The sequence below is a fragment of the Pterocles gutturalis genome, unplaced genomic scaffold, assembly GCF_000699245.1.
Source record: "Pterocles gutturalis isolate BGI_N339 unplaced genomic scaffold, ASM69924v1 scaffold6306, whole genome shotgun sequence".
In the NCBI taxonomy this organism is placed as follows: Eukaryota; Metazoa; Chordata; class Aves; order Pterocliformes; family Pteroclidae; genus Pterocles; species Pterocles gutturalis.
This window is the reverse complement of record NW_010100197.1, coordinates 26515-38569: the sequence shown is the minus strand read 5'-3', so window position 1 is coordinate 38569 and position 12055 is coordinate 26515. Positions and strand designations below refer to the sequence as shown.

At 42.7% G+C, this 12055-nt stretch overlaps 1 protein-coding gene across 1 annotated transcript in view; it reads right to left on the bottom strand.

The window, feature by feature from the left end:
- The window catches only part of HECW1 (HECT, C2 and WW domain containing E3 ubiquitin protein ligase 1), a gene marked incomplete at its 5' end in the record, with an annotated part of 125589 nt that overhangs the window by 97775 nt on the left and 15759 nt on the right, over positions 1 to 12055 (bottom strand). The window lies entirely within an intron of this gene.

Genomic DNA, 12055 nt, shown 5'->3' with positions numbered 1-12055 from the left:
GGATATGGTGCTACTACTATTACCTCCCACTGACTTTGGAGTCAAACAGAGTGCTGCTCTGCTCCTGGGATGCAGCAGCTCCTCACCACTCTTGCCGTTCAGCTTTCAGGCAAAAAAAGAAAAAGAACGTTTATACAGTGAAGTTCCAATTTCTGCCAGGAAACACTAACTGAAGTCCCACTCAGCTGTGACTCATTGCTCACTATATTAAATATTGTGTACTCAAGCTTAAGTTAGACAACAAGCTGCTCTTTGCCCCCAGAGTTCAAAGCCTGGGCAAGGGTGCACTGCAGCCCTGGCCAGCAGGGACTAACCAACAAGCACAGCTGGCAGGTCAAGGCAGAAGTGAGGCCTGGATCATAAATACATAGGGCAAATCGAGACACCATTATAAAAAAAATGGGGTCTGTTGGACTTGACTTTTTGTCATAATCATTTTGTTTCTTACACACTATTTAAATAGGAAAAAGGGTACTGAGTAAAGTGGGACTATGAGCAAATCCCAGCAGAAACATCCCTACTGGATCACAGCTGATGAGTTGCAATTGCACTTTGAGCTTCTCAGCTAAGCAGGTTTCAATGTATTTATTGAAGCCTCTGCTGATTTCTGGATGGAGACATATTTAAATCAGAATATTATATGTGACTATGAGAATTTTATGACAAGAACTCATTAACCTTTACCAGCCGAAGTTGTGATCCCACCAAGAAACGACAATATTTCCTTGTCAAGATGTATTTTTCATACTATTTCTTTGCCTGACATTTATTACACATTATTCTTTGATGTTCACTATGTACGAACTTTTCATTATTTTGTCCAGGACACTAACTGGGCCAACTGACCTAGATATGCACACATTTGCAAAACAAGTGCTTTTTTCTGGTCCATAAACATTTCTCTAGGGTTTTTAGATCTGCCATGAAACCAGTATGAAAAGTTTAACAGTCTATGCTTTGAACAAACGGGGGTAGATCTGATGGGGTCCTGCAAATACCGGCCTGTTCAAAACTTAAAAAATATGTTGCTATTAAGTGACCCTTTTGTGGCCATATCTACATGAGCAAAATGTCCTCGAGACTGCTATACTAGAGTACTGTCGCAAATCCTGACATAGGCAAAGCATCCCGAGTGTGGCCAAACCTGCACTGGCAAAGCTTGGCATTATACGAAGAGAGGAATAACACATCCAGCCCCAGAAGTGAAACAACAACAACAAAAACTTATTTGCTCCTAAAGGACCCATTTATTCTGTGAAGCAGGTGTGCCCCACATCATCTTGTCGAGTGCTCACCCCTCAGTCACACAACCATGAGGCCTAGAAACCAGGCCCGCTGTGCAAACGAATTATAGACTCTGTAGTTTATCCCAGGGTAACTCTCCGAGACGCAACGCTACACCAAAATGCTAGGCCTAGCAATAAACCCTAGCAATCTGAAACACACCACAACACTTTTTTGAAGCTTTTCCAATTTTACTCTGGTTAAGGCAGCCAAGAAAGGGAACATACGGCAGAAAGGCCAAGAGAGAGAGGCGCTTATCATTTGGCTGAGACCTGGGATGCGCCATTAAAGACTTCATCCAACTGAGACCAACACCTCTTGTATAACTCTGCCATCCCAAACCCATGTTCCTCGTCCTCCAGTGGTCTGGTGGCACTGGTCTGATGCTCTCCCCACATGTATGTTGCACCTCACCTGCAATACAGGTTCTCAGGTGCTGCAGGGCATGTCATTATGCATGGACATATCCAGGGAGGATATCAGGGAAAGTGATTTTACTTTAATATTGGCATTTCAAGGAGGTAGAAGGAATGGTAAGGGAGGAAGGAAAGCTACAGCAGAAGCACGTTGTGATTTAGCTCGCTGTGCCAGGCAGAGCACGCGAGGCTTCTCCCCTCAGTGCCCTGAGCAGCTCTCATTACGTTTGCCCTGCCATCCAGCTGAAGGGAAGTTTTCAGGACCAAACTGAACATCACAGGGACTTAAAAATAATGAGAAAAGTCTCCTGACATAAAGTGGGATTTTCTGTAGGAAAAAAAAAACCAAACACAAAAACCACAAACAACAACAAAACCCCCCCAAACAAAACAAAACCCCAAAGAGGCTATTTGCTGCAGTTCAGATTGACTGTTTTCTAACGCAATACCAGATTGCCCCCAGCAGTGAGGGCAAGGCTAAGAGCACTTGGTGCAGGGCAGGGCAAAGGAGGGCGCCTGGTCACCAATGCTCTCCAGCCACGGCATCTACTGAGAATCAGTGACACAAGGCCTGGGATGGGGAAGTAAGCGTGTGTGGCATACTCTTCCTGCTTGTCATTTATCATTAAAGAAATCCAGACTGGTTTTAGTGACTATAATATAATTATATTGGGAGTTTTGTCACTGTAAGTAAACCTTCAATTTAGTCATCAGGAGGCAAAAACCCCTCTATCTTCTCCACTGTCACTTAAAACATAGTTAGTTGAAAGAAAGACAACATTCATCTTGTCACTTGACATCATATGGACTTGAAGTCATGAGTATGAAAAGGAACAAATGTAATTTTCCTTCAAAAACTTGGTGCTCTTCTATGCCCTTGAAGTGAGAGCTCAGTCTGAATTAGTTTAATAGTTTTAGTTTACAATGTCATGCTTGCACATTGTGCAGCCCAGCCTAATTACTTTACAGGTCCTGCTGTTATGAAACAGGATGAATATGGTTTTATTACACAGTTCTGTCATATCTAGAGATGAAGAGATGGGATGTGAGCTGCAACTTCAACCCTAGCTGAATCTCTCACAAAACCAAAGGCTTCCTGAACCAGATTCAAACCTCCTTTCACTTTCCTTGCTTGTATTCAAGCCAGCGTCATTGCCACTGATGGGAGTGCATGCACTCAAGCAGTTAGGGATGTATTGGTACTTTCTTTAAAATATCCTCCAGTAAATACACACTACAAGATATTCTCCTGGTCTCTCCCAACCTCTGAAGCACAGCAAAAGACAACCTCCAGAGCCCGTGATGGCTATCTCTGAAACATGGGAAGGTACTTGAAGCCAGATCTAAGCCTCCTGGGACTGGCTGAGCTCAGGAAAAGGTCCATGTTTGGTAGAGCTTTTCATTTTTTTCCATAGAGAGAAAAAAGAAGACAGAAGGAGATGACCGAAAGCTATAAATAATACAATCTTGTCCTAGTATTACTTTTCCTTGCGAGTAGTTCCTGCAAATGCTGCAGGGAAGTTATGTGACGCTGAATGAGAAAGGAGGCAGGCTTCACTAGCAAATGGAGCCCTTAAGACTTCCTCCCTCTTTAGCTACGGTATGAGCTATGAAAAAAAAAATATTTTTTTTGAGAAATCCCAAAGTACTACAGTCCGTCAGTTCTGGCTGAGGCAAAATTCCAAGTGTATCACTAAAAATTGGTCTAAGCAGAAGGTAAGAAACAGAGACTCTTCACAGCTAATTAAAAGTAACTTCTGAAATACCTTACACTTCACCACTCTACCTACATATGTGGAAGAGTAACAAGGACAACACTCTTGCTCCTGAAAGCAGCCTACAGGGCACACCGCAGGTGCCCCTATTCAGACTCCCCGTACCTCTAGGCTATGACGAGGCAAATACTTTTGGACACATGTACAGTGTGAATGCAGGTCCAGAAGAAGCTGTAACCATGTTTGCCTGGTGCTGCACTAGAAGATCTGTTTTTGGGCACCACAGTGACCAGTAATAGTGGAGCGTGCTGGTAAAGCATGCTTTGCATCACCAAGTCACTTTTAGCATGTTTGTACATTGTGCAGCCCAACCTAATTCTAAAAGTCCTGCTGATGAGAAACAGGATTAATAGGATTTTATTACATGCTTCTACCACAGCTAGACATGCACAGCTGACAAATACAAGCACATACTCCTTTTCCTACACACGGAACAGAAAAACACTGTTATGTCTTAGACTTATCATTCTGCAACATACTTTTACTTCCAGAAGGGCATTTTTGGCCCCAGCAGCCACACGCAGAGATTCAACAAAGCTAAGAAAATTTTATTTTCCCATAAATTCAAGAAAATACAGTTTAAGAAACCTTACTCCTCACTGACAGCCGAAGGACTTCTGTAACAGTAGCTTCTGCTGCAAAAGAATTATAACATTTAGTGATCATAACTGATATAAATTATCTCACATAGGCCAGTATTTCTTACATTAAAACAGAGGAAGCTGCAATGACATTAGAAACAGTGCTGCACCAGCTGTTTTATTTGTTGACTTTTTATATGGTGAACATTATGGACATGAGCTAATACACAATCCAAACAAGTTCCAATTTTAAAAGGTGCTAATTAAAACCTAGAATATTTTACACTGACAGCACAGATTGTAACTACAGTAACATTTAATGAAGACTAAATAGTCAGGTACTGTAAACTGGCAAAGCTCTAGCCTGGACCATACTATCTATTCACAAGAGCTTCTCTTTAAAAAGGCAGATCTAAGAACTTCTCAAAGTATTCAGAGGGGCTCACACTTCCAAGCAGTACTAAACCTGTATGGAAGATGGAATTCTACAATGAAAGAAAACTAGAAACTACAAAAGTAAGGCATCAAAGTATTTTCTGTTTGCATACACCAGCTCAGAGGATGAAATGCAGTAGACAAGAACATTGCAAAAAGAGAAGGCTGTAACCTGTGCTTGATTCAAATCACCGGTGAAAAATAGCCTCAACTCAGCCCCAAATTCTGCATCAGCAAACAGAAAAAATATTGTTAGATGTGTTAGAGCTAAAGAACTGGGGGAAAAGACAGGCTGTCTAGTAACCGCCTGCACTACACTTGCTTCAAGCTTCAGTTCTCTGCTCTTCAAGAGCACTAAACTTGTCTGCAGATTTAAAATAAAATAAATAAGGTTAATAACCTGAATTCAATAGTCAGGAACAAAAGAAGCTGATACTTCATCCTATGTCTCCTTTCACATGTTTGCATCCCTCAGTTCACCTGAGCTGTCAGACGAGTCCAAAACTCCCCAGCCTGACACAGGGACAGAGTAGTGGTTTTCACTCTGCACAGCTTCACTGATGTCAATTTAATCAGCTTTGAGCTACTGTTGTAGCAGACCTGTGTGTACATGGCACAGGTGTCAAGAAGGGTTCCTCAAAAACTTATTCTCCCCTAATCTAGTTCTGTTGGCTTCTACTGTTGTCCTCTTGATTTCACTGAACTCTTAACGTTAGGACAACTCTCTAAGCAAATGGGCAATGGCCTACATTTTCCACAGCTCAGCAGTGAAGGGTCTTTTCACAGTAAAAAAATATAAGACATCATGCCAAGTTCATGCTTTGTACTGTGCCATCCTCTTCAGCGCGGGAACAGTCCTCAGTAGACATGCGAATGGGTGAATACTCCCATTTCCTCCTAGTGCTGAATTTAAAAAGAAATTGCTTTGGGGAAAATAAATTGACTAAATAAACACAGACTGAATAAGTGTGTCCTTTCTCCCCATCACTTGACTTCTTCCACATCTTGGGAGCACGGGGTGCTCTGGGACATAAGGGGTGAATTGTGAAAGGAGCAAACAGAGACTTAAGCTCCATAACTGTCACTGACAGAATTATGGCTATAATCCCAGGCACCACTTTGAAAATCTAGCCCTAATTAGTGGCAGTGCTTCAGCTACAACCCTCACTCTGCTAACAGAATTATTCAGCTCTTTAATACAATATATGCCACTTATCCTGTTAGCTAGTTAACCCACTGTGCAGCCAGTTTCTCCGGCAGTGGAGTCCAGCTCCCTGCTGGGCAGCTCGCATCCCTGAAGGATGGTGACCACATACGCCTGGAGCCTTCCTCATGTGTCACAGTCAGTGCCATTCTAGCCTTGTAATATGCCACCTTCTCAATGCCATTCCCTAATTAAGGGGAGAATTTGCCTTTTACAGGCTTACGGTCATCGCCATCCGTCTGCAGAAAGCTCCTTTTGCCTCATCTTGCAGCAGTGTTTACTGATCACTTTAATTATTCCCAGGAGACAGAAGTTTTTCATTCCAAAAATTTACCTCCTAGAAACCCTTAAAAAGGGAGCAAGGAAGTGAATAAACATTTTTTTTCCCATTGAAAATGTTACCAATTCTTTCACCAGATCTAGATAATGAACCCTGGAAGCCAAACTAAATTACCATAAAAAATGCTGGTTATTATCATCAGTAAAGTCCTCTAGAAGGCAGTAAAGTCCTCAACAGGTTTATGACAAGAGGACAGTCAATAACAGCATGTACCAAGTGTACGAAGTCTCCACACTGACGTGAAGATATTTCATATTCCCCAATCTACACTATGTGTGCAGAACATGGTTTCAGCATCACCAGCAGCTGGAATAGAGATGTTACAAGCAACCACTTTCAATTAAAACAAAACCAAGGACTGAGGCAACAAATCCCTATCTCCCACAGAGTCTGGTATTTTTTTCTTCCAAAATTTTATTAGATTCAGATTTTGTTCCAAGAGTTCTGCCTAATAAACTTCAGCTATCCTTTGGCAGCAGTGGAAAAGCTTTGCTTATTCCGATCTTCCTTCACTCTTTAAAACGTCATTTAAATAAACTCTTAGATTTTCAGATACTTAATCATACATGAATCTGGATAGGCTTTGGGTTGTGCTTTCTGGGTCAATGGCTGGACTACATCTAAGCAGCAGCTATTTTTTCTTTATATGTAGCAAACTTCTGGGAGGACTGCTTTCTGCAGCGTCTCTCACCAAGTGCTCACACGTTGGCTCTAACACTGCATGCTCCTTGATAGCAGTGAGCCTTTGAGCGCTAACACATCTCTCAGCAAATTTAAAGTGGTCCAAGGGATGACAGTAGTTTACAGCCCCAATGTGCAAAACAAACTCTGGTGGAGTTAGCAGGGAAGAAGGCTCCTTGCAGTTGCTAAACAGCTTTGTGCTTCCCAGAGCTATCATCATCCAGAAAAAAGCTTTGAAGAAAATCTGGGTTTATGATCAGATTTACATCAGGCAACTGCCTAATGCATGACAGGATCAGCCCCGTAAACCTGACAAGTCCGTACACAGAGTATTAATTAATGTGCTTAAGCATTCTGAGAGCAAGAATTGTTTGTAAATATTATCCTCTCAGGAACAGCTAAACAAGACCCTGCAACCCACTGAAATAACTGGGAGGTTCACCATTGACAGGTGACATAGGCCCATTGGGCACTCTTTGGATCCCATATAATTCAGCATAAAATTTGCCCCTGTAGACTGCAAATGCAAACTTTTCAAGAAAATGTTTTGTTTGTATGGAGAGCTAAAAAATTGCCACTAACACCTTTTCTCTCTGCACTATGAAATGACGAAAGTGATCAAAACACGGGGCATATATAGTGGAAGCACTGACACATCCACAACGTCTTTGGAAGGCAGGAAACTGCGTTAGGCAGCAGTTTGTGCTTACAGGCAGCCTTCATTAGAGCTTCAGAAACACCTCACTCTTCTAATGCAGTTTGGTTGGGACAAGCCCATAGCTGAGTAATGCTCACACGTCCGAGAGACAACCATATCGTTCAGCTAAGCTGTGTTTGAAGAATGCTCAATGCATTAGTCTTGCTGTCAAGGAGTCTGGACAAGGGAATTGAGTCACTGACCCTTTACGCCATACAAGAAGCAGCAAGGCAGTGAACAATGCCCATTCTTCTAAATGAATGCCCCACACATCAATTCAGTATGAATACCATTATTTCCAGAAGTGAGTTACAGACCCCTTGCTTTCAACCTTAGATCCTATTTTAGGCAGAAATGAGGCAACTGCAGAGATTCAGTTTGATTTAAAAAAATAGAGAAAAATCTCTGCTACTTCCAATGTTCCTCAATCTTGATGAATTACTAATAAAACATTTGCATTCCACAGAGCATTTTTCTAGTTACGATGGCACAGAAAGTATCAAGCTGAGAAAAAATCCCCAAAACCTTCTCTACAGTCACTTGGTTAATGCAGCCTCATTCATACTCAGTTTTTCTTCTGTATCTTTCGGGAGATCCACCAGACCGAGCAGAAACTGCTTATCCTATCTCAGTGAACCCATGGGGATTTTTCCTTGTTTGTGTGGTTGGGTTTTTTTATTTTTCTTTTTTAGACTTGCCTTTGTCTTTGGCTACTGATGGCTACAGCATTCACAGTTTTGTTTTTCTTAGCTTTCCACTTTCTAGAGCAGCTGGCTCTAAAAGGTCAACAGCCTTCTCCAGTGAAGTGGGCTTGTGGGAATACTGGTTGTATTCAAACTGCCATAGAATAACCAATGTTGAAAGAGATCTAAAGTTATGTGACCCTTCAGTCAAGGCATGACCAACACAGAGCAGGCTGCTCAGGGCCCCTTCCAGTTAAGCTTTGCGTATATCCAGGCATGGAGATCCTGCAGGCTCTCAGGGCAACCTGTTTTAATGTGTGACTACTGTCTTGAGAAAAAAATATTCCTGAGGTGTAATCAGAATGTCCCTGGTTGCAACTTGTGTCTGTGGCCTGATGTCACGTCACCATGCACTGCAACAATAGTCTGCCTCCTTCTTCCCTACAACCTCCCATTAGGGAAAGGCATCAGTAACATCCCACCTAAGACTTCTCTGAAGACTGAACAAATCCAGCTCTATCTCTGATACTCCTCATATGTAACATCAATGACCAATCTGAAAGATGAAGAAAACAGGGGCCAGACTCATCCTGAAAATTACTGTGGTGGGGTGTTACAGAAAACCTGAGGTATGGCAAAGCCCCCTGGGGGGAAGCAGCATTTACCAAATCTGATTTACAGTAACAGCTGAAATCACTACAGCAATTTTTGCTTCTACTCAAAAGAAGTGTGACCAGCAGGTCGAGGGAAGTGATCCTCCCCCTCTACTCTTGTGAGACCCCACCTGCACTACTGCGTCCAGCTCTGGAGTCCTCAGGACAGGTAAGACATGGACCTGTTGGAGCGAGTCCAGAGGAGAGCCACGAAGATGCTCAGAGGGCTGGAGCACCTCCCGTATGAGGACAGGCTGAGAGAGTTGGGGTTGTTCAGCCTGGAGAAGAGAAGGCTCCAGAGAGACCTTAGAGCTGCCTTCCAGTACCTGAAGGGGGCTACAGGAGAGACGGGGAAACACTCTTTATCAGGGAGTGCAGGGATAGGACTAGTGGTAATGGTTTTAAGCTGAAAGAGGGTAGATTTAGGTCAGATATTATGAAGACATTTTTTACAGTGAGGGTGGTGACCCAGTGGAACATGTTGCCCAGGGAAGCTGTGGATGCCCCATCCCTGGAGGTGTTCAAGGCCAGGCTGGATGAGGCTTTGAGCAACCTGGGCTAGTGGGAGGTGTCTCTGCCCATGGCAGGGGGGTGGAACTGGATGATCTCTAAGATCCCTTCCAACCCAAACCATTCTGTGATTCTATAATTTCATCGTCACAGAAAGCCTTGTGAAGGATTTGGCCTGTTGCATATTGGATGCAAGAGACTTCTGAACATAAAGTCATTAAATACGGCAGGAGGGGAAACGGATGTCAACTAAATGCAGAAGTGCTGTCACTGCAGAGGAATCATTAGCTACAGTGTGTATAATGATATAATTCTTGTAGATCTTAACAAATAAATCACATCTTATCAGCAACAGAGGTATTTTCTGTTGCATGTGTCAGTTTTGATTGAAATCAGTGCAGAATTCATCTCAAACACTTCAGTCAACCCTGGGAAACCCTTCTGTGGAACACAGCAAGGCAAAGCAGAGGTTCCCTTCCTCCCCTGCACAGGCAGCCCCCATGCTCACTTGTCTGCAGCTGGATGAGTGGTGATAGGCAAGGAGAGGAAAGCAGAACGGGAAGCCGTGGTGAGCAGAGGCTGGTGGTCTGCCATGAGGCTGCCCTTCCAGCAGCAACTCTCACTCTGCTCTTCTCTCTCCTGCAGTAGCACGAACATAACTTTCTTGGTTAGCATCCCAAACTTCAGGCTACATGGAAGCAGGTTTGATCCAAGCCACCTCCTTGGACGATGACCCCCTTAACCAGTTGGAAAGAGAAGAACAAGAGACACTATTTTTGCCCTCACATATTGGGTCAGGCTGTGCTTCCAGTCTACAGTGGATGACTGCTGAATATGGAAGTCAATTTTGATCCCTCTGAAAGTGGTAAGAGTTTGGCCACTGACTTCATGCTGTTAATATTTTATCCTTTATTTGCTGCAGCAGCATTATATATCCGTGAACTGCAGGACACTGAAGCAGCCTGTGCTGACACCCCTTGTCAAAGATGCATCACTTGCAGTAGAAAGCGAGGACATCATGAGACACACTTGGTAGTTTCCCTCTCCGTTCCTCACCCTCAAATGCCCACTTGAAAAATAAATGTGCAAACCCTGAGCACCCTCTCAGTGGTAGCAGCTCCAACAAGCATGAAGACTCCCAGGGTGCTGCTGTGTAGGGAGGCAGCTGCAGAACCAGCAAACCTGCAATCTGAGCCTGCGATGATAGCCATAGCTCACCCTTGCAGCAAAGCAGGAGATCTCACATGCCCGGGCACACCTGGCAGCTTTGATCACCCCACTTTGAGGCTCACACGGTGACCGCTGTGGGCCAGCTGTGCGAGAGGCAGTCAAGTGGTCCTAAAGGTTGGCCGGGGCCAGAGCCCCTGCATGCTTTCCAGGCAGCCTGGACCTCCTCATCCAGAAGGTCTTCAAAACTGTGAAAGAAAGCAGCCCATAAAAATGTGAAAGAAATGAACTAGAAAAGGAAATAAAAAAGTGAACAAAGAAAAGGGGAAAAGCGAAAAGGCAAGACTCTACAGAAGAAGAATGGAAAACAAGGAAAAGAGTAGTGGAGAATGCTATAAGGAAAGTAAGTAGATAATTTCTAAAGTTTCCAGATCTTCCACATCCAAAAAAATTCCTTTCGTCCCTTTCAGACAGATCTCAAAAAACCCAAACCAAATACCAGAAAAAAAAAAAACCCTTAAAATGACCGGTACAACCTTGTTAGAACTCAAAACCAATGGCAGCAGCTTTCAAACGTGCCTGCTGGCAAAGCTAAGTTAGATCCTTTCAGGAAAAATGTGAGAAATAAACAGGCTGCTATTGAAACCAGGGTCTTCTGACAACTAGTGGCACCTCCAGACTTTTCCAATATTAGGCTTAACTATTCCGATATAGCTAAATCAGCTCTATGGTAACAGATATTGTTGCCTTCCTATCCTTCACCTCTGGAACCACAGTCATAGTACAGACAACAAGAGCCTCAGCATAAATAAAAATCAGACCCGTTGAGTTACAGAGAGCTGTGTAGGAACAATTTCGTTGCCTTCAATCAGACTTTCCAGATGTAAGAATTTAAGCCTGCTTTTAAACTGGAGATATTAAGTGGGAAGGGGCTGCATGCTTTCAGTATGGATAGAAACGTGCCTATCTGAAAACTTCGGCTAGCTGGGAAAAAAAGCAGATATTTGATGGAAGTAGAAAACATTTCTCAAGAGAGTTAAAGATGAAAAACGAACAAAGGGTTCAAAATTATATTTAAAAAGATATTATTATGCACATCTGCTAATATATAACACACTGACCTACATCGATTTCCCCACTTGAACCTCTTTTATTCTTTCTCTTTCACAGAAGTAGTAATTATAGCAAAAATGATTTAGAAAAGTATGCAATGTTATATAACTGTATTCAATCAGCAAAACTACGTCAAGGGAACATGATTATTCTGTCGAGTTCTTAGAAACCAGGAAATGTAAACCTAAAAGATAACTGTGAACCATTAAGTCTGACTCTTGATGAATATAAATTGTAATGCTTCTTTCTTTTTTTAGCTGCCTCTGATCATAACCTTTTCCCAATATAGCATTATAGATACATTTTTGGATCATTTAGGTTTTGTGAGAAGTACAAGCAATCCAAGATATACTCAAGATTCAGATAAAGCCTAAACTTAAAAAGCTGGATCATCAGCAGAAAAAGTGGGAAATAAACAACTGAAAAATAAGAGTAGAAAATATGACAAGCAAAAAAAAAAAAAGCAGCTAGGTGGAAAGGATGACATGATCATGGTAAGGCTCGCATGCATGTGCA